The 23751-nt window shown below is 34.7% G+C and overlaps 1 protein-coding gene across 12 annotated transcripts in view; it reads left to right on the top strand.

The window, feature by feature from the left end:
- The window catches only part of OSBPL8 (oxysterol binding protein like 8), a 217602-nt gene that overhangs the window by 115390 nt on the left and 78461 nt on the right, over positions 1–23751 (top strand). The gene's annotated exons all lie outside the window — the stretch shown is intronic.

Raw genomic sequence — 23751 nt, 5'->3', positions numbered from 1 at the left:
ATCAAGGACAGCTGTAAGTGAAACTGTCATTCTTCTGTGAGTGCATGACTGAAGAATTCAGTGCCTACTACTCCAGTTTGGTGCCTCTGCCTTGATTTGTGCTAAGTTGCCAGCAGTTTTACCCAACATTGCTTTTGTGCCATCAATGAAAATGGCAACAAAATGAAAAAGTATTATGAAACTAGTTTTCACCTTGCAGACCCTCTGGAAGGGTCTTTGGGTACTCTCAGAAGTTCGGGGATCACACCTTCTAATTCATAATTGATAAGTTTTGTATAATGGATTCTGCTCCTCAGCTGAAGTTTATTTAATCAAATGTACAGAAATCTCCTGTAGTACTACTCAGAGCTGTGGTGGAAGGACTTCTGCTTTTAAAACTGAGAAGTGAAATTTGGTGTTTTGAAAGTTAATATATACTTAGGTTATTTTAAAAAATTAAATTTAGAGTTCTATCATACTGTGTAATTAGTCAGGTTTGATGTAACTTTATGAATTATCTTTTGAAATTTGGCTTTAGTAACTTTTTAAATGAGTACTACCTTGTAAATAGTAAGTTACATGATCATTTTCTACTTTATTTCTTTTTTTTTTTTTTTTTTTTTTTTTGAGACAGAGTCTCACTCTGTCACCAGGCTAGAGTGCAGTGGCGCGATCTCAGCTCACTGCAACCTCCATCTCCTGGGTTCAAGCGATTCTCCTGACTAGCTGGGATTACAGGTGCACGCCATCATGCCCAGCTAATTTTTGTATTTTTTTGTAGAGATGGAGTTTCACCATGTTGGCCAGGATGGTCTTGATTTCTTGACCTTGTGATCTGCCCACCTCGGCCTCCCAAAGTGATGGGATTACAGGCGTGAGCCTCCGCACCCGGCCTCTACTTTATTTAATAGAAAATTTTTTCTAGCCATATATTAGATGGAAACACTTTCATATAGCATTGAAGGAACTATAAAAATTTTATGTAACAAGATGAAAATAACTATAACATATATTACTTAGTTGTCAGTGGTGTTTTTGAAAAGTTAGCATTTTTGTTGCCAAAATGCTTTTTGGAAGACTTGAAAAACGTTATGTGGTACACACTCTGGTATAAATAAGCTTCATTAAGATAAAATTCTGAAACAATGCAACCGACCTGGTTTTTTGGCACTATGTACCAGAATTTTGACTGTAATAGATATGGTTTCTCTGATTCGTGTATCTGTGCACTAGAATATTTAGAGGAATTATTTAACTCAGGAGTTAATGAACCAACAAAAGGGTTAGTTACTAATAATTAAAACTACACTTGTTTATATTTATTATGAATGTTTTCAGGCAAACAGGGAAGTTAAAAAAAGAGTACAGCGAACACTAATATGCCCATTGTGTAGATGTAAGCAGTTATTAACCTTTTGTTTTATTTGTTTCATTTATTTGGAGTACAGCATGAATATTTAGAGTAAATTACAGACCTCATTATTTACTGCAAAATACTTAAATGTGTCTAAAAAATGAACACATTTTCTTATATAACCATAAAACCTTTATTACGTCTAACAAAATTGATGATAATTACTTAACCTAACACCTAGTCTATATTTAAATTTCGCCTAGTTCTCCCCAAATCTTTCTGCGGTGGGCTTGCTGAAACCAAATAAAGTCTGTACATGTTATTTGATTATGTCATTACGTCCTTAATCCTAAAGAGTCTCCTTGTTTACTTTTGTTTTCTTTTGTGTCTTTGACGGGTTTAAGAAACTTGGCTGACCGGGCGCAGTGGCTCATGCCTGTAATCCCAGCACTTTGGGAGACCGAGGTGGGTGGATTACCTGAGGTCAGGAGTTTGAGACCAGCCTGGCCAACATGGTGAAACCCCATCTCTGCTAAAAATATGAAAAATTAGCTGCTCATGGTGGCAGGCACCTGTAATCCTAGGTACTCAAGAGGCTGAGGCAGGAGAATCACTTGAACCCGGGAGGCATAGGTTTCAGTGAGCCGAGATCGCGCCATTTGCACTCCAGCCTGGGCAATAAGAGAGAAACTCCATCTAAAAAAAAAAGGGATCATGGCCAATAATAGAGTGTTTGACTTTTTTAGATGTGTTTGATTGCTTCTTTGCAGTATTACTTAATTTCTTTATCTTCTATAATTTCTGTAAAGTAGAAGTTAAATGCAAAGGCTCGATTGTATCTAGCCAGAGCATTTTTGGCAGGAATACTTTGTAGGGAGTGTGTAGTACTTCAGGCTGCATCACGTAAGAATTCACTTAATATCTGATTGTTCTGCTGCTGCTAGTGATACAAGATTGGTAGATTTAGATGAGGATAGCCTGATTCTCTTCGTTGAAAGTTGCATCTTTTCCTTCCTTATGACTTGAAAGTGAAGATAAAGATGATATGTTTGGCACCTTGCAAAAATCCTGTCCCCCATCAACTTTTTACTGAAAGATGTTTAAATCCTTTGATTATCATTAACTGAATCAGTTACAATATTAGGTGCTGAAAAATGGTGATTTTATAATTCTGTCATTCTTTTTATACATGTTAATGAAATTTTTCTTCATATACAAGATCATCACTTAGGGTTACTTGGTAAATGTGAAATATAGTTAGTTCCTACAGAAAAGGTAGGCTGTGTGGGTGTTTGTTTATTGCAAAGTATTACTTTTTTGATTGAAGGCATGATGTGAAGTCTAATTCCAGTGGTGACAATTTCTTTTTGCCTTTTAAGTTTTTTTAAATCATGAGGAACTCATGGATTTTAATATATTCATTATGTTTCAATCATTGGTAAAATGAAGATAATAGTATCTAGCACATAGGATTTTATTAGGATTTAAAATGAATTAATATGTATATAAAGCCTAGCACCTGGTGTATGATAACCACTCATGATAGCTGATATAATAATAATAACAATTATTATCATTACTATCATCAGGATTTTAAATAAAAAATGATTCCATTTGGGTTGAAGGCTGACATTTCAGGCTTTGCTATACTTCAGTATCGGTTAGAGGCTCATTTAGAACTTCTTTTCGTATGGATGGCCCATGTTTAACCCTCTAATTTTTGCATTTAAAGCAGCCACAGTGTTAGTCATATCTTTATTTGCACTTTAACGTTCCTAGGTAAGTTTATGAATAAATTAATATTTTTAGAGTAAATTACATAATAGCTGTACTTCTTTGTTAAAGTCAACCCATTGGCTTTTTGTAAAGCAAAATACTTCCTCTGATTTTTCCACTGAAATTCCGTATTACAGTTTTCATGTGCAGGGGGTTTGTTTGAAATAAGATTATCTGTTAGCTTTTGGTCATGGTGAAGATTATCTGCTGGAGGAGATAAACCAATGTCCAGAAAACCTCTGATGTATCTATCATATCTCAAGTACTCATGACCAGCATTTTAGCTCTGAATGGAAAGAATTAGAGTTCCAAAAGCTTATTGATAATATAGTGAATAACATTTAAAGGTCCTCATGTCTCTGAGGGCTTTTATATGCAATTCTTACGAGGACTTTATGGTGTATAAATAATTATTCCCCCCATTTTACGAAAGAGGAAACTGAGCAGTTGGTAAAGTTTACAAGTCTACATAGTATGTAATAGAGCTAAAATTTGAACTTAGATAAAACTCAGACTTCTTAAGTTCCAAGCAATTTTGTCATATTTTTGGAGGTTCAAGTTTTTCAAACTTTGACTCTTGAGTAGTGTGATAGAATTCCATTATGTATACAGTGCTTTGGAGATACATTTTTTGGGGGGGAGTAGTACCTAGGAGTGCAATTGCTGAATCGTATGGCGAGTGTTTGTTTTACTTTCTAAGAAATGGCCAAGCTGTTTTCCAAAGTAGTTGTACCATTCTTACATTCCTCTTAGGCAGTGTGTGAGCAGTCCAGTGGCTCTACATCCTTGATCTTTTTTATTTTTCTCATTCCAGTAGGTGTTTAGTGGTATACTGTGGTTTCAGTTTACATTTCCCTCATTACTGATGATGTTGAGCATCTCATATACTCATTGGCCATCTTTTACATCTTCTTTTTGCGAAGTTTCATTTCATATGTTTGCCCATTTGAAAATTGTCTTGTTTGTATTATTACGTTTTAAAGATTCTTTAATACATTTTAATATCATTTTGATAGCCATGTGTATTGAGAGTACTTTCTTCCAGTCTGGGCATGCTTTCTTATTTTCTTAATGCTTTCTTTCAAGGAGCAGAATTTCATTGATACCCAATTTATCGTTTTTTTCTATGATTCAAACTTTTTTCCTATTAAAGCAAGTTTTGCCCACTCTAAAGTTGCAAAGGATACTTTCTGTGTTTTCTTTTAGAAGTTATAGAGTGTCAAGGCTCCGATTTATCTCTTTATTTTTATTCTTACTTTTACCATCGTGGTTAGATCTCTGTCATTTTATGCCTGCATTACTGAGTAGTTTCACAGCCTCCTAACTGCTATTAGAACCTTGCCCTCCAGCATTCCAGTTCATCTTTCTTAACAAAACAACCAAACAAAAAATTAATTTTTACATATTTTGGTGAGATTATGATGGGTTCAGGGTTCTTATAAGTGTATATGGCCAGAGAACACATGGATCCTATGAAGTAGATCTCTGAGGGAAATAATATGAATAAAAGAAAAATATAAAATTTTAAATGAAAGTACCACTTTTTATTATTAAAGCTTTTAACTGTAAAAAACTAGTGAGATGGCTACATTTATGTCACTCTCATTCTCAAAAGGCAGTGGTTTACTGTTGCTTAGAGCAGTAGCACCTAAGTCTGGCTGTATCTGAGTCACCTGGAAGCTTTGCTTAGATGTAGATTTCACTCTACTCTTTCAGAATCTCTAAGGGTGAGGCTCAGTAACATAATGTGTTTATAAAGCTCTCCAAGTGTGTCTGATGTAGCAACATTTGGACCAGCAAGTGGAAACCAGCAATTGAGAGCATAAATTTAGGCTTCCATAATCTTTGGTAGTCAAGGTTCTTAGTATGTCTGATTTTACTGTACTCTTCCAATTTCATCTTGTGTTTCTCATCATCATGGACCCAACTAGATAGCTTTCTTCACTGTTTCCCAGTGAGACTGTACTTTTATTTGTGCTGGTCTTCTATTGTGGAATATGCTTCTTTCCACTTGCTTATCCAAATACTTCTCATTCTTGAAGGTGTAGTTTAAATCTGTTCTCTTTTATAAGGCTTTCTTAGGTGATACTGTTATCTCAGTTTTCAAAATTCTTATATCACTGCTTTGGGGATTTCACAACGTGCTGCTTTATATTGTTATTATAATAGGTATGTTTGATTTCTTCAAGCAGTGTTGTAAAGAGAGTTAAATGCCTTAAATTACATGCATAATAAATGAATGATTGCTTACCATCAATTTAAGAATTTCATCTATTCTCATTCATGTTTCTGGCTGAATCTCTATCATGTATGTTGACTCATACCAACTTAATGTAGCTTATCATTCTTTAAAAGCAGTTTTGAAGTTTTTTGCACTCTGGTTTTGTTCTATCGTTTTAGTATTTTTTTAAGAGCTGGGGAGACTGACTCTCCTTACCCCACACACATCAAAATACATTTTTATTTGTTATATGTTTAGATTATGGTGAATTGGTTATTCAAAAAATTGTGTATTTTCTAGATTGTTTTCCTTATTCAAAGGCTTAGTATCAGTTTACTTTAAAATAATTTTACCTTAAGTATAATAATAGTCTCTTAAAGAAGATGATATTTGTTTTGATTTATTTGAGCCAAACATATTTCAATTGTTTATTAAGAAAGACAGATATGTAAGGGCCGGGTGCAGTGTCTCATCCCTATAATAGCAGAACTTTGGGAGGCCGAGGTGGGCGGATCTCCTGAGGTCAGGTATTTGAGACCAGCCTGGCCAACATGGTGAAACCATCTCTACTAAAAATATTAAAATTAGCCAGGCGTGGTGGTGCATGCCTGTAGTCCCAGCTACTCGGGAGGCTGAGGCAGGAGAATCACTTGAACTTGGGAGGCAGAGGTTGCAGTGAGCCAAGATAGCGCCACTGCACTCCAGCCTTGGTGACAGAGCGAGACTCTGTCTCAAAAAAATAAAAAAGACAGAAATGTAGATTAATTAGGCTCGCTTTCACCCTTTCCTCCTCTGCATTTAAGGACAATGCCAAAGGAGCCTGGAGACTAAATTATAGCTCATCTCATGGGCAAATAGGCAATTCCTTCTGTGTCATGTTTGAGATTCTTATCAAAGCTTCATGAAATACTGTAACTTACCTTGTAACTACTCTTTCGTTCTTGGTTGTAAAAAGCTATTTTGTATGTTTTTATTTTTAAAAAAACATCTTTCAGTTATAGTGCTTTGTGAGAGAATATATAGTATTGCTTTACTAAAACTTAAATGAGTCAATTTTAAACTAATTTTTAAGTCTTTAAAATTTTAAAACTTTTAAAACAAAAACTTTAACCTGCTTAATCAGTTTTATCAAAATTAACAGACTCTGCTTGGTTTAGCTAGGCTTGAATTAAAATATCTATTTTTAGTTTTGTGTCTCTTATCTCTTAGTACATTCTCTTAAACCCGCAGAGTCCCTTCACTTTAAATGCTCTAGCAGCACTAAAAATATAAGTCATTATCCACTACTTCATAGAAAACATCAAAGGAGATTTTCTTTCATACAGTTTGCTAATGTGAAGATACTGTGCCAGATTCCCCAGGGTGACAGCATTAGATATTACTGGTTAGACACTCAGCGTGCCTTCATTTAAGTGGTTCACAGATAAGAAAGACCTAGACATCACTTTCCTCCATGAATCGAAGCAGTTCCTCCTGTCTTGTTCAGCTATTTCTAGTATCGGTTCTGAACATACATGGGACTGTACTATACACATATAACAAATGTGTTCTTGAATGTACTATATTTTGGAAAATTGTTTTACCTGAAAGAGGGCTTGTAGTTAGACCCACCCCTCCATTATCTTTAATTTCCCCCTCAAATGCTGTGCTTGGTTTGTAGACAGAGGTTGTTGCTTTAGAGGTAGTATAATTACAGATTATGCTAACTTTCATCTGAGTTTTAAAAATCCTTAATGCATTAAATATCTGTAATTTAGATTTCAAGTTATTTTTAAAAATAGGCTGTTTTCTGTTTTGAAGTTCCTTGTCTTTGGGTAGTTGCTTCATAGAACTATGAAAATACCTATTGAATAATGAAAGAGAATATAATATTTGGCAAATTCAGACTATAAAAATAAAATCTTTTAAAAAATCTCTTATAAAATGTTATGGTACCTTTGTTCAACTGTTCCTATATTCCTACAGGAGAAACTGAAATACTTCGAAAGCATTTATTGAAAAGTAAGAATGAATAATTCAGCTTTAAGTATCTTTACAAAGATGGGGGGCAACTGTCTTATTCTTGCCGGGCCTTATTAATTGCTTCTTTAACAAAGCAGAAAGGTGAACATTAAGAACACCACAGAATTTTTTTTTATAATTTTTAATTTTTGTGGGTACATAGTAGGTATAAATGTTTATGGGATACATTAGATGTTTTTATACAGGCCTGCAATGCCTAATAATCACATCATGGAAAATATGCATTTCCTCGAGCATTTATCCTTTGTGTTACAGACAATCAATTATACTCTTTTAGTTACTTTAAAATGTATAATTAAATTATAATTGAATATAGTCACCCTGTTGTGCTATCAAATACTAGGCTGTATTCATTCATGCTATTTTTTTGTACCTATTAAGTGTCCTTAGCTCCCCTCACCCTACCCTCTCACTACTCTTCCCAACCTCCAGTAACCATCCTTCTACTCTGTATCTCCATGGGTTCAATCGTTTTGATTTTAAGATATCACAAATGAGTATTTTTTCCTTGAAAAAATGTTCTTTTATGTATCTTTTTTTAACTTAATATAACATTAAAAAATGATCAACTATTACCTGTACTTGTTTCTCAGCTCTTTTCTGTTGGGATTTAACCTTCTAGGTTTTGCAAGTTGGACAGATTGAGATCTCCTTTTAGCAAGAGTGGTAGAAGTTTTATCTGTAGAGTTGACTACTACAATTTTGTTTTTCTTATATGAGGCCTAGAGAGGACTTTCTGTATTTTTAATAAATGTACAGCCAAGTAATATCAGTAGAATTATTAAGTAATGTTTGTATAATTTTTGAGAGAAAGCAAACAGATTCATAGAATTTTTTCTTTTTCTTCTTTTTTTTGGTTGTTGTAACTTTGAAAATATATAAACTTTATTTAAGAATGAAACAATGAAATCTTAGCAAGTTGATCTCTTTTGAATTCAGTATTCAACTACTGGGGAATTCAGTATTTTTCGAGTCTCCTCTATCAAGCTGGCTTTCATTTAGCCTGCTTATAAATAGTCCTGTAGTAGAAAGCAAGTGCAAAGATGATTTTCGCAGCTCCTGCCCACATGAGTTTAATTTGTAATTGGGAAATATAGGGGAAGGAAGTAGGGAAACATTGCAAGGAAATATGAAAGCTTAATGTAAGCGAACTTTCAGTTCCAGTAACATAGCAAAGTAGATGTTCAGAAAAAATCCTTCTAGTAAGAACATCAAAATCTAAGTAAAATGTCTTAGAAATTTAAAATGTGAGTTGTCAGTAAAATAAGGGAATTAACAGGAGGGGCAGAATTATTGAGAAAGCGGGACTTCAGAGGTGATGAGATCTGGAGCCAGCATCTACTAATTTCTGAAGGTCTAAAGCTTGAGTTTTAGCAAGAGAAAGGAGTAAAAAGACTGTGGCCCATTCATGATGGAAATTTGGATTGAAGATTTCTCCTCATAAAATTAGAGGTCCTGAAGGGTAACGTACTTAGTTAATGAACTGGAAAACATACCCACAGAGGAAGACTATATTTGCCTGTCTTGGTCTTGATTCTAGGTGAAATGATGGGAGGGGAGAGTCTTCCTTGAGAAATTCTAAGCACAAGCACATATTTATATGAGTTTGGGGTCAAAATCTATATTATCTCTGTGGCAAAAAACACCCTTCAGTTTAGTTCAAAACAGTTTGGGCTCTTAGTATGCACAAGTGCCTGGAAGAATTGGCATAAGTCTTCTTTAGAGAAGAGTATTTTAAACGCAGACTTCAAAGAAGTATATATGAGTCCATAATTTAAAATCAATAAAAAATTAAAATGAGGTACCATTGTGTACCTATAAGAAAGAATAGCTTAAAATCCAAAATGCTGTCGCCACCAGATGCTGGCGGTGATGTGAAAAAAAAAAAAAATCGTCAACACGTGGGATAACAAACCATTATCAGAGAGAATTCACATGAAGTACCTACTGTGCAGTTGTATAAAGTCTGCATCAGTTGGAACTATCAGTTGCAGAATGAAATTTAATGGGTGAGAGTCATTTTTAAAAGAGATAATGCTGAGGATCTTTCAGAATTCTTGAAAGACAACAACTGTCTGATTAAAGAGGCCCCACAATTTCCAAGCAGGAAATCTAAAAAATAATAGCCTTAATGCTGATATTTGGCAAGAAGAAAGGCTCAGAAGTAAGGAACTAGAAAAAGAATAATAGAATAAACCCAAAGTAAACAGGGAAGGAAATAATAATAAAGATATTAAGTTAATTAAATAGAAGACAAGACACAGTTGAGATCAGGGAAGATGGTGGTTGTTTGAAAAGGCTAGTAAAATTGTCAAACCTTTGGCAAACTTAAGCGGAAAAAGAAACATCAGGAATGAAAGGGGATACAACTAAAAATACAAGTAGATGTTTAAAAGATATTATAAACAACTTTAAGCCAATAAATTTCAAAAGTTTAATGAAATGAACAGATTTCTGGAAAGATGATTTCCCAAAACTGACTCCGTAATTAGAAAATTCTAGTGATTTTTATAATCTGTAAAGTCACCTAATTAGTAATACAGATTACTTTTACAAAGAAAACATGAAGCTCAGGTTTACAAATTCTACCAAACCTTTAGGGGAAAAATAAAAAGTTTAATTTCACATTAGTACTGTATTTCATTAATTATAAAAACACTCCCTCCCCCCCCCCCCCCCCCCCCAGCACATACATACTCTGTCATCTCTGAAATTCAGTTGAATCTTAAATTGATGGTATTTTACAATCTCTGTTGGTCACTGTTATTGTTAAACACTGGATTTTTTTTAAATCATTCTGAGTTTGGGATGTGTGCTATATATCTTTTTGTTGTTGTTGTTGGAGATGGAGTCTCTCTCTGTCGCCCAGGCTGGTGTGCAGTGGCACAATCGTGACTCACTGCAACCTCCGCCTCCCAGGTTCAAGCGATTCTCCAGCCTCGGCGTCCTGAGTAGCTGGGATTACAGGCATGCACCACCATGCCCAGCTAATTTTTGTATTTTTAGTAAAGATGGGGTTTCACTGTGTTGGCCAGGCTGGTCTCGATCTCCCGACCTCGTGATCCACACACCTTGGCCTCCCAAAGTGCTAGGATTACAAGCGTGAGCCACCACGTCCAGCCTGTGTGCTATGTATCTTATAATTGCCATCAGTCTCTCCACCTCTCCCTGTATTTTATGACCTCTCTGAAGTCAGGAATATAGCCTGTAGTTGGTGACATCTTAGAACTGATAAAATGAAAAAAAGAAACATTCCTTAAATCAGGCTTTTATATGAGAAGCAGACAGGGACATTGCCAGAGAAAAAAATTATAAGACATTTATTGTTCATGAACCTAGATGCAGAAATTCAAAAATTATTAGCAAACTGAATCTAGCAAGGTAAGCATTGTACTCACATCAGGTTGTTCCAGTAGTGCAAGGATGGGTTTGATATTAGAAAAGCTATGATTTCCACTTAACACTTTAACAAATTAAAGAAGAAAAACTGTTATCATCCTACTAATAAGGAAAACATATTTGAAAATTTTAACATCTAGTCACAATAAAAACTCTTAGCAAACTAGGAATAGACGGGATCTGTCCTAACCTTGTGAAGTTAGAATCTAGAACAAGAAAAAGGTGTGGACTATTTACACTTCATCTCAAATATTTCAAATTTAGCCAGTGAATAAAAAGTAAAGGAAGAAACAAACTAATAAGTGTTCTATACAGACCCCCTAGTTGACATAGAAATCATTAAAATTATTAAGAAGTTAGCTAGGCATGGTGTAGTCCCAGCTACTTGGGAGGCTAAGGTGGGAGGATTGCTTGAATACAGGAAAGTCGAAGTTACAGTGAGCCGTAATCACATCACTGCCCTCCGGCATGAGCGACAGAGTCAGACCCTGCCTCAAAAAATATATATATTATTAAGAAGTTACTGAATATATGTTAACTGCAGTTCTGTGGACCCATAACAAGTAGTTAGCAAAATGTGATTCAAGATACACTACTTAAAATAACAGAAAATAAGTTACACAACAATAAGTCTAATAAGAGACGTGAAATTATCTTATGTGGGAAAGTGAACATTAAGATTGTGTATTCTAAATAAATAGACCATGTTTATGATAGGAAAATTCAACACTATTCCAGCATGACATCACTTCTCATTGATTTTCTAGGGTCAATGCATTTTGAATCAATGTCTCAACAGGAGTTTTTTGAAAGTACTTGATAAGACCATTCTTAACTCTCTAGGGAAAGCAAAGAGCAAAGAAGAGTCAAGATACTCCTGAAGAAAAGCAGAACCAGGCAAGGGTGGGAGTAGAGATGCATTGCAGTGCATGTAACTAACAAAGGATTACTATCCAGAGAAAGTTAAGTACTCCTATGGATTAACCAAAAAGACCAAAAAGTTCGCCAGAAAGATGTCCAAAAGACATGAATAGATACCTCACAGAAGAGGTAACACGGATGGCCAATAAATGTGAAATGATGCTTAACATCATTAAGAATTACCAAATGTAGTTAATCACCAAATAGTAATGAATTGCTATTTGATACCCACCCACCACATCAAAAAAAATTTTCAAGTCTGATAATTACAGGTGTCAGTAAGGATATGAAATCATATGAATTCCCATTTACAACTGATGGAAGCATAATTGGTAGAACCATTTTTGAAAAATAGTTTGACATTACATAGTAAAGTTAAAGACAAACTCGAATCCTTTGCTTTTATGCTTCTAGGAATACTCTCACACATGTACCAGCAGAATTGTTGGTAATAGAAGAAAAACACCTGAAAAAACCTAAATGTTTGTCATGAGTGGAATGAATAAATATTACAATATATTCATACAACAGAATACCATACAGTTGTGAAATGAATGCTTTAAAGCTACAGGAATCAACATGGAAGAATTTATGAAACAAATTAAAGTTAAGACATTTATGTAAAGTTTAAAAACAAGTAAAACTTACCAATAGGGATAGATATGTGATAAAACAATGGAATGAGTAAACAGAATTAGGGATAATGGTAGATATGTGATAAAACAATGGAATGAGTAAACAGAATTGGGGATAATGGTGAACTCTGGCTGGAAGAGAGGGAGATATTTTTAATGCACATGTGTTATATAAACTTGTATATATCATATTTAAAATAAATGTTTATTCTTTCTTTTTTAAAAGTATAGTTTGGGGACTGTTACTGGTTTCTGTCATGTTTTCCTAGTTCTGTAACTAGATGAAAAAAATGAGTACACTACCATGAGTTTTTTTGTTAAGTTAAATTCCTTCAATTCAAAACATTGTCCTTTATTATAAGATCATAGTTTTTCCAATGTATGGTATTTAATGTCCCTTTATGAATTGATGGAGATTGTGAGTTACAGGTGTTTTTTGTTTTTGTTTGTTTTTTGAATGTGTCTTATCAAGATGAAAATCCAGATAGCTGTTGGGGGGCATGGAATTTTACTGGTCCACAAATTTCAAAATTTAGGGACCATTGGTTTATGTTATTTACCATATGAGAGGATTGTGGGTACATGATAAAGATGTGAAAATTCTTACATTTTTAGATGAAATAATGAACCATGAAGTTAGTTTGAAACATGGTTACAACCATGGATCCAAAAGAGCTTCTTAAGGACAGTGTTAGGCTCATCATGCAGGAAATTTTTGGAGTGTGGCAACCAGTAATTTATATCCAAATACAAAGCCCATAAGGTTAGATAGAGTCTCTGTGGGTAAGTAAAAAGATGCAAGCATTGGCACCAATATATAAACATCAGCTAGGAAAGGGAGTGGAGACACTAGTATTCAGACTTGCTGTTCTAGAATAAGCAGTATTCTCTCATAGCTTGGTTTTCATGCTTACAGAGAATGGCTGCAAGACTCCAGTTACCTTTGGAGCATTTGAATATGTACGGTGGGGAGTAAGATTTTCTTTATGTTTTGAGAGCTTAGTTATAGAGAAGAAATAGTGCCTGGAAAGAGTAGTAGGCCCTTTCTAATATGATATTTGCATAGATTTCTAGTGGTAGAATTCTTTAAACAATGATGTTTTGAAAGTTTTGGGTTGAGTCCCTGATTTGCAAACTGCCTTTATATGTAAAGGAAGACCCACTTGGGTGATTTAGGTTCTATAGGCTGTCCTTTCTGTACTGTCATTGTGATGTCACTCATTTTTTTCCCTTCCCACCACAGATTGTATTGCTGCCTGGAACTATCTTTTTATTTTTTAGCTTTATTGGCATGTAATTGACAAATATAAATAATATATATTTCTCTTACACCTTGGTGTTTTGTGAAATTATCACCACAATTAAGCTACTTAACATTTCTATCACCTCACTGTTACCATTTTTTGGCATGTGTTGTGAGATCAGTTAAGATCTCCCCTGTAAGCAAATTTCAAGTATTTAATACAGTATTAACTCTGCATACATTAGATCCCCAGAACTTAATTCATACTGCATACCTGAAACTTGTACCCTTGGACTAACATCTCCCCATTTCCCCCACTCCTCAGCCTCTAGCAACCACCATTCTAATTCTGTGCATCTATGAGTTCAACTATTTTAAATTCTACATATAAGAGAGATCATGCAGTATTTGTCTTTCCATGTCTGGCTTATTTCACTTAGCATAATGTCCTCCAGCATTGTCTGTGTTGTCACAAATGGGAAGATTTCCTTCTTTTTCAAGGCTGAATAATTTTCTATTGTATATGTGTATATATGTATATGTATATATACACATATATATAAAAACCTCAGTTTATTTATCCATTCTCTGTCAGTGGACATTTAGGTTGTTTCCATATCTTCGCTATTGTGAATAATGCTATGGTGAGCATGAGAGTACAGTTATCTCTTTGAGATACAGATTTCATTTCCTTTGGATATATACTCTAAAGTGGTGGTGTTGGATCATACAGTAATTCTATTTTGAATCTTTTGAAGAACCTTCATACTGCTTTTCATAATAGATGTACCCATTTATTTTCCCACCAGCTGTGTACAAAGAGTCACTTTTTCCCTGCATCCTAGTGAAAAGTTAACTTATGTCTTATTGATAATGGCCATTCTGGCAGGTATGAAGTGATATCTCATTGTGGTTTTGACTTGTGTTTCCTTGATGATTAGTGATGTTGAACATTTTTTATATACCTAATGGCCATTTGCGTATCTTCTTTTGAGAAATGCCTGTTCAGGTCTCTTGCTCACTTTTTAATTAAGTTATTTTGTTTCTTTTCATTTTTTAATTTTTGTTATTGAGTTGAGTTTTTAATATATTTTGTATATTAGCCCCATATTAGATACAGCGTTTGTAAATATTTTCTTCTATTCTGTCAGTTGCCATTTCACTATGTTGATTGTTTCCTTTGCTGTGCAGAATCTTTCTAGATTGATGCAGTCTTACTTGTTTTGCTTTTGTTGCCTTGGCTTTTGGTGTCATATCCCAAAAGTCATTGCTCTGACCAATGTCAAGAAGCTTTTATTCCTTTTTTCTTTGGTAGTTTTATGGTTTCAGCTCTTACAGTAAGTCTTTAATTCATTTTGAGTTGACTTCTGCATGTGGTGTGAGATAAGGGACAAATTTCTTTCTTCTGCATGTGGATATCCAGTTTGCCCACCACCATTTATTGAAGAGAGTATCTTTTGCCCATTATATGTTCTTGGCACACTGGTTGAAGATAAGTTGACCATAAATGTGTGGGCTTGTTTCTGGGCTCTCTATTCTGTTCCATTGGTCTGTATGTCTGTCTGTATGCCAATGCTATACCATTTTGATTACTGTTGTTTTGTAATATATTTTGAAATAAGCAAATGTGGTACCTCTAGCTTTGTTTTTTTCTTCTTCTTGATCAAGATTTCTTTTTTTTTTTTTTTTTTTTTTTTTTGAGACGGAGTCTAGTTCTGTCGCCCAGGCTGGAGTGCAGTGGCTGGATCTCGGCTCACTGCAAGCTCCACCTCCCGGGTTCACGCCATTCTCCTGGCTCAGCCTCCCGAGTAGCTGGGACTACAGGCACCCACCACCGCGCCCGGCTAATTTTTTGTATTTTTAGTAGAGATGGGGTTTCACTGTGATCTCAATCTCCTGACCTCGTGATCCGCCCACCTCGGCCTCCCAAAGTGCTGAGATTACAGGCGTGAGCCACCGCGCCCGGCTTGATCAAGATTTCTTTAGCTATTCTGGGTCTTTGTGATTTCATATGAGTTTTAGGAATTTTTATTCATTTATTTATTTATTTATTTATTTATTTATTTATTTATTTATTTATTTTTGAGACGGAGTCTGGCTCTGCCGCCCAGGTTGGAGTACAGTGGCCAGATCTCAGCTCACTGCAAGCTCCGCCTCCCAGGTTTACGCCATCCTCCTGCCTCAGTCTCCCGAGTAGCTGGGACTACAGGCCCCCGCCACCTCGCCCGGCTAGTTTTTTGTATTTTTAGTAGAGACGGGGTTTCACCGTGTTAGCCAGGATGGTCTCAATCTCCTGACCTCGTGATCCACCCGTCTTGGCCTCCCAAAGTGCTGGGATTACAGGCTTGAGCCACCGCGCCCGGCCTTATTTTTTTTTTTTTTTGAGACAGAGTCTCACTCTGTCATCCAGGCTGGAGTGCAGTGGCGTGATCTCGGCTCACTGCAACCTCTGCCTCCTGGGTTCAAGCAATTATCCTGTATCGGCCTCCTGAGTAACTGGATTACAGGTGTGGACCACTATGCCTGGCTATTTTTCTTTTTTTGTATTTTTAGTAGAGATGGAGTTTCACGATATTGGTCAGGCTGGTCTCGAACTCCTGACCTCATGATCTGCCACTTTGGCCTCCCAAAATGCTGGGATTACAGGCCCAGCCATTTTTGGTATTTTTTTAAAGAATGGCATTGGGATTTTGATAGTGATGTCTTTGAGTCTGTAGATCTTTTGAATAGGATGGACATTTTAACAATATTAATTCTTCTGATCCACAAAAATGGGATGTCTTTCCATTTATCTGTGTCTTCCTTCATTTCCTTCATCACTATTAATTTTCAGTGTATAAATCTTTCACCTCTTTTTATTTCTTAGTATTCTTTTCTAATTTCCTTTTTGAGTAGCTCATTATGTATATAAACACCACTAATATTTGTATCCTGCAACTTTACTGAATTTGTTTATTCTAAAAGTTTTTTATGGAACCTGTAGGGTTTTCTACATACATGATTATGTCATCTGCAAATAGGGAGAGTTTTACTTTTTCCTTTACCGTTGGACACCTTTTATTTCTTTTTCTTGTCTTAATTCTTGTGGCTAGGACTTCCAATACTAGGTTGAATGGAAGTGGTAAGAGTGGGCATCCTTGCCTTGTTCTGGATCTTAGAGAAAATGTTTTTTGGCTTTTCTCTATTGCTTATTATGTTATCAGTGGGTATTTCATATGTGGTCTTTATTGTGTTTAGATAAGTTTCTTCTATACCTATTTTGTTGAGAGTTTTTGTTATGAATAGATGTTGAATTTTTTCGGATGCTTTTTCCGCATTTACTAAAGTGATCACATGGTTTTATCTTTCATCCTGTTAATGAGGTGTATAACATTGATTGCTTTGTGTATGTTGAACCATCCTTGCATGCCATTTGACCATAGTGTATGATTCTTTCAGTGTGCTGTTGAATTCTGCTTGCCAATATTTTATTAAGTATACATTATGTGTATAGTTGTTCATAGTTGTAATATCTATTTCTTCTGATTTTATGTGAATCTTCTCTTTTTTTCTTAGTTTCGCTAAGAGTTTGTTGATTTTATCTTTTCAAAAAACTCCTTTCTGTATTGTTTTTCTATTCTCTCTTTTATTTATTTCTGCTCTAATTTTTATTCTTCTGCTAATTTTGGGCTTAGTTTATTGTTCTTTTTCTAGTTACTTGAAGTATAATGGTAGGTTATTTGAGTTTTCTTTCTTTTTCTTTTCTTTTCTTTTTTTTTTTTTCTTTTTAGACAAGATCTCATTCTATTGTCCAGGCTGGAATGCAGTGGCATGATCACATCTCACTGCTTCTTTAAACTCCTGGGATCAAGCATTCTTTCTGCTTCAGTGTCCCAAGTAGCTGAGACTACAGGCATGTGCCACCACACCCGGCTAATTTTTAAAACTTTTTGTAGACACAGGGTCCTGCTGGGTTGCCCTGGCTGGTTTTGAACTCCTGAGCTCAAGCAATTCTCCTGGCTCCCAAAGTTTTGGGATTACAGTCATAAGCCACTGCACCCAGCCAGTGATTCCTTTTTAAATGTAGTCTTTATCACCATGAACTTCCGTTTTTGTACTGCTCTTGCTACATTCCACACATTTTAGTAAGTTGTGTTTTTTGTTTGTCTTGAGACGTTTTTAAAATTTCTCTTTTAATTCCTTTTTGACCTAATGATTGTTCTAGTGTTAGTTTTCATCTATTTGTGATTTTTCCGTTTTCTTACTGTTATTGATTACTTAACAGTAAGTAATAATCAACTTTTACTTGATTATTTACTGTTTCATTCTTTTGTGATAAGAAAAGAGACTTGATATTATTTTGATAGTTTAAATTTTTTAAGACTTTTTTTGTTACCTGACACGGGATCTATCCTGAAGAATGTTTCATTTTCACTTGAGAAGAATATGTATTCTTCTGCTCTTGGGGAAATTCTATGTGTCTGTTGGGTCCATTTGGTCTGTAATGTTGTTCACTTCTTTTCCTTTTATTTTCTGTTTGGACAATCTGTCCACTAAAAAAAAGTGGGGTATTGAATTGCTATTATCGTATTGCTCTTTTTCTTTCTTCAGATCTGTCCATGTTTGCTTTATATATTTAGGTGCTTTGAAGTTGGGTGCATATATATGTGTAGTTCTGTCTTCCTATTGAATTAGCGATTTTATTATAATGGCCTTTGTCTCTGTGACAGTTTTTGACTTATAGTCCATTTTTCCTGATACATATATAGCCACTTCTACTCTTTGCATAGAATATCTTTCTCCACCACTGCCCTTTCAGCCCATGCATATTTTAAAATCTAAATTGATTTTCTTGTAAACAGCATATAGTTGGGTCTTGTTTTTTATTCATTCAGTGACTCTATTTCTTTTGATTAGGAAGTTTAGTCCATTTAACTTTAAAATAATTATTGATAAGTAATAACTTATTCTTGCCCTATTGTTCATTGATTTCTGTGTGTTTTATAGTTCTCTTCTTCCTTTCTCTCATTTTCTTTCTTTGTGGGTTTTTTTTTTTTTTTTTTTTTTTTTTTTTTTTTTTTTTTTTTTGGCAGTGGTGTGTTTTCTTTTCTCTTTAGCTTTTTAACCTATTGTGCATTTTTTGTGGGTGATTACTGTGGTATTCACATAAAACATTATATAGTTATCACAGTCTATTTTAAGCTGATAACAAATTTCAGCTGTCTTTAGATACTCCACATTTTACCTCCCCCCACCTCATACTTATGTAATTAATGTCACATTTTACTTCTTTCTGTATTGTGTTCCTATTAATAAGTTTATGTCATTATAGTTATTCTACTTCTGTCTTCTAATTTATATACTAGTAATAAAAGTGATTTATTTACTACCATTACAGAATTATCATATCCTGTGTTTGTCTTTATGTTTACCTTTAGCATTCAGATTTATACTTTCATATGCTTTTATGTTGTTGTTTAGCATCTTTTCATTTTTAACTTGAAGAACTCTTTGCACTTATTGTAAGGTAAGTCTAGTGGGAATGAGCTCCCCTCATTTTTTGTTTGTCTGGGAAAGTCTTTACCTTTCATTCTTAAAGGACAGTTTCACATTTTAAAGTGTTCTTGGCTGGCAACATTTTCTTTCAGTACATTGAATGTATCATTCTACTCTGTTGTGGCCTGCAAGGTTTCCACTGAAAAATGTTGTAGATAGTCTTACAGTGTTTTCCTGATTTTGTTAGATTTTCTATCTGTATTCTCTTGTAGCTCACTGAGCTTCTTTAAGAAAATCATTTGAATTATTTGTGAAGCAGTTCATGATGCTTATTTAGAGTTGGTTACAGAGCTTTATTTGCCTTTTTGGTGATGTCTTGTTTTTCTGACTTACGTTAGTGTCTGCATTTGAAGGAGCAGATACCTCCTCCAGTCCTTGGAGACTGAATTCAACAGATAAAGACCTCCTGTTGCCATTTTTCTGGACTCATGGTACTACCTCTGACATTGTGATTGAGTGGGACTGGAGCTGGTTCTGTTGCATCTGCTATTGGTGAGCCTGTTACCTAGGGCATTGGTGGATGTGGTTCCTGCCTGGTTCTTGGTCAGACAAGCCTATCTCTGAACTGCGGTTGAGCAGGGTTGGAATCACAATATAGGGCCACATTCAGAAGGGCCTCAGTCAATTCTGTAGATGGTAGGTCCATTAAGAGGAATGTGGTTGGGTGTATTACCACTGTGTTCTGCAGACAGGTTATTCAAGGGACAGGATTGTCTTTGAGGTCTAGAGTGGGGCTGCAGCTGGGGTCATGACTGTTTGAGGAGCTGTGGTTGTGTTGGAAGTCAGCAGGCTTGTTACCAGGGGTGCTAGTGGGCATGGTTTTTACCAGGTGAGTTTCTGAGCAGGCACGACTCCCTCTAGACCATGAATCAGTAAGGCTACAGCCAGGTCACAGCTGGTACCATCTTTTTTTTTAAAAAAAACACTTGTCTGTGAATCTCACCTTACAAAAAAATGCTTGATGCTGGCATTTGTGTTGGCTGACTTAGGGAAAGGAGAGAGACAGTAAGCACTATTCCCATGGCTGAATTCTAATCTTGTCTCTGTTGCACATTTACTGTGTGACCTTGAATATGTGCCTCTCATCCAGATTACTTTATACATAAAACAAGGACACTCCTTTTGTATGTCACATTGTTGTTTGAATTTATTGAGAACATACACAGAACACTCATTAAAATTATACTATTTAATTATGAGGTAGTATTGTGATGGTTGCATGGATAGGTACTATTAGTTTAGTACATTTTTAGTTATAAATAGATTTTTGTAAATAGTCTATTCACAAACCTGTGAATAGACTAAGCATTTCATATAACATTTAATACTTTGTGGGAATAGTGTCTCTGTGTTTCAGTCAACATATAATGAACATGTACTCATTCACATTGAAAGCTCAGTAAGAGCGGAAGCTAAGGTGCCTAACATAGCTGTGCCTAACATAGTTCCCAGCACATAGTAGGTGCTCACTTAATTTTTATTGGATGATTTTAATTATATATATGAAATTATAAAGAATTTTTTATCCAGAGGAAAGTACGGTCTTACACTTCTTGCAATGAATGTAGGTACATGGACAAGAATGCTATCTAAAATTGTTTTAAGCTATCCTTTTATTTTTGTATGTGTATTTATAAGTGCTTTCATGTTGAGAACATATTTAATGCTGATAATGGAGAATCTACAGCAGTGTTTTCTGAGGAAATGTAGGACAATAAGATTGCTTGGTATAATTTTCAGCCATGTAATTATTAGTAAAGGTTAGTAAGATTTTGCTAACTACAGCTAAGAAACTACTTTGACCTATTAGAAGATAGAAATTGACGGAGAGCCTTATTGTTGTGTTTTCTATTTTAAAGCAAAGTTTATTATCTCCCATCTTAATTTATATGCTCCCATTTTGGTTTATGTGCTCCATCTTGATTTACAGATCATTTTAATGTTATGAATAGACTTGTTTACTAAGCCTGAGCTGCTCTAATATGTTCTGTAAGGGAACTTACTGCTGAATTTGTGTACAACAGTCTTCAGATACTCATTTTATAGAGTGGTGGTTCTCTGTGTGTCTGGACATAGTAATTTCTTAAATTCTTGTTGGTTGATTTTTGTTCTTAATGTTTTGATCTTTCTCGAACTTGTCCTGCTGCTTTAAGGATTTTAAAATCTCTTAAAGCCTAGGTTTATTATCTTGAGATTCAAGATAAAATGTGTAACTCTTACAGTGATTTCATACTAATGTAATTCAGTGTTTTCTATCATGAGTGTGCACATAGAATTTTATAGAATTTAAAGGGGTTTTTCCAAATACTAATTAGGTTGTTTCAGAATATCAGCTATGTTTGCCATTCATTTTTTTTTTCTTAAATAGAGATGGTCTGGAATTTGTCCAGATAACCCATTAAAGTTCCAATTGTCCAATGAGGTATCTTCCCCAGTCTGCATCTTTTATCTTAACAGAAAGAAATGTAGGCTGGGCATTTTCTGTGGGCATTTAGCAGATTCCGGAAACTCTTATGACCTTTTATGGTATTTGCCTTTGTTTGTCTACCATTTTCAAATGGAAAGAGCCACTAGACCATATAAGATATATGTAGTTGGTCTCTTCAGTGGCAAGGTGGTAATAACATTTTGTAATTATTTATTTTTTAAAATTAAGGAATTTCAGAAGAAAGATATCATTTACATCAGTGTTTTCTAATTTGGACCATGGTCTCTTGTAAGACATATATTTTATATCACTACCCAAAACATAGTAAATAGTTATGTAAAAAGCCTAAAACAACATGAAACAATTTGCCCTTTAATATCAGAGTAGGATGCACTTTGATATTTTCTATCCTGACCCATTTAATTTTTAAAAGCACTGTTTGCGACCCACCAAATTGATTTTTCAACTTAACAATGTGTGGTGACTTGTATCCTGAAAAACACTTTTAAATAAGTACATGTTTATCCCAAGACCAGAATCTGTTTCTAACATAAATGCCTCACGTAGCTTAAAACTGTCATGATGATCTTGCAACATTGATGCTCTTTTGTCCTTAGTATTACTTTAAAATTACAAAAATCTGTAGTGATTATAAGTAATTCTGAAATTAAATTGAAATCACAAAGGTATATATAATGTTTTAAAAATACATCTTTAGCTTTTTAGAGTGATCTAGATTTTGGTTTTGAATGAACAATTGCCATTAAAATTTTTAGTAGTTTTTTTTTTTAATTATTGAAGAAAAGAGTATTTGTGTTTCCCTTGTGAAATTAGTCTATAGCAATTACATCCTGTCTTGAGATTATTGTAATATAATGGTTTTCTTTGAATTATAGATTTGAAATATAACTATTTTATTACTACTTTACATTTATGTGACATAAATGATCAAATTGATCAAAACAATACACATATACACATATGTGTGGGTATACATATATATAATTTCATCCTCATGAGTCTGTGATGTATAGGCAAGGTAGGTTGTAGAGAATAATTAAACAGATTTAGGATCCAGAAATATGCTATCATATAATGTTTCCACTGCTTCTCTTGAAATAATACTTTTTTAGGTTGCCAAGTAGTTTCCCAGGTATTTTGAGCTTACCAAATATTGTAAAACCTTTAACATGAAGAATGTTAATGGAAGCTTTATGAAGTTGGTGTAACCTATGGTACATCTTTGGCTAAACCACATTTATTTTACCACCATTCAGATGAGGTAAGAAAGATGGCACTCTTACTTGAATTTCTAAATAATTAAACACCAGTGATTACATCTTGTGGGAGAAGGAGTACAGATGACTGGTTTGAGTTAGGATTACTCAAAGAGTAGAAGGAAGGATAAAGTGGTAACAGGTGGCTATCAGGGAAGGGAAAATAAATCCTGCTATTATTGTATTTAGTAATATTTTGTTTTTCTTACCTGCCTTTTCTGAACTGTTGAATGAAGATCCTGGACATAATAATAGCTTACATTGAAATGTTTTCTATGTATCCGGCAACAATCTGAGAACTTTGTTTTAAGAAAAAGACATTTACATGTATATGTACTGTGAAATGTTTCATGCAGTCTGAAGAGTATATAAAATGCATTTACAGTTAAATAATAATAATAAAACCAATACTTACATACCCAGCATCCCAGATTTAGAGGAGATCTTATATATATCTCCTGATCCTTATCTCTTCCCCTTTATATGCCCTCTACATGCTCCAGGTAACCAGAATCCTCACTTTTGTGTGCCTTTTCTTTTTTTCTAGTAATGTTACCATCATGTGTGCATATCTAGACAATTTATGGTTATTTCTTTAAACACTATTTAGAGTGTGTTTGAAGAAAAACTTTAGAGAAATTAAATTTAACAGAGTTTGAGTGAGAACGATTCATGGATTGTGCAACACTCAAAACCAGAAGAGGTCCAGAGAGCACCACTCTGAAACATAAGCAGTGAATATTTATAGACAGAACTCAGAAATACAGAAGTAGCTTGATTGGCTACAGCTGGGCTTCTGCCTTATTTGAACGTGATCTGATTAGTTTGTTGCCTGTGATTGTCTGAAGCTCACCTGCTTGTGATTGGCAGAGATCTGCCTATTTGTTACAAATATTAGATTCCTAAGTTAGGTTTCTGTTCATTTACATACCAAAGTTAGCTTGTAGTTCATTATTGGGAA

Source organism: Macaca thibetana, chromosome 11 (genome assembly GCF_024542745.1).
Source record: "Macaca thibetana thibetana isolate TM-01 chromosome 11, ASM2454274v1, whole genome shotgun sequence".
In the NCBI taxonomy this organism is placed as follows: Eukaryota; Metazoa; Chordata; class Mammalia; order Primates; family Cercopithecidae; genus Macaca; species Macaca thibetana.
This window is presented reverse-complemented; position numbering and strand designations above follow the sequence as displayed.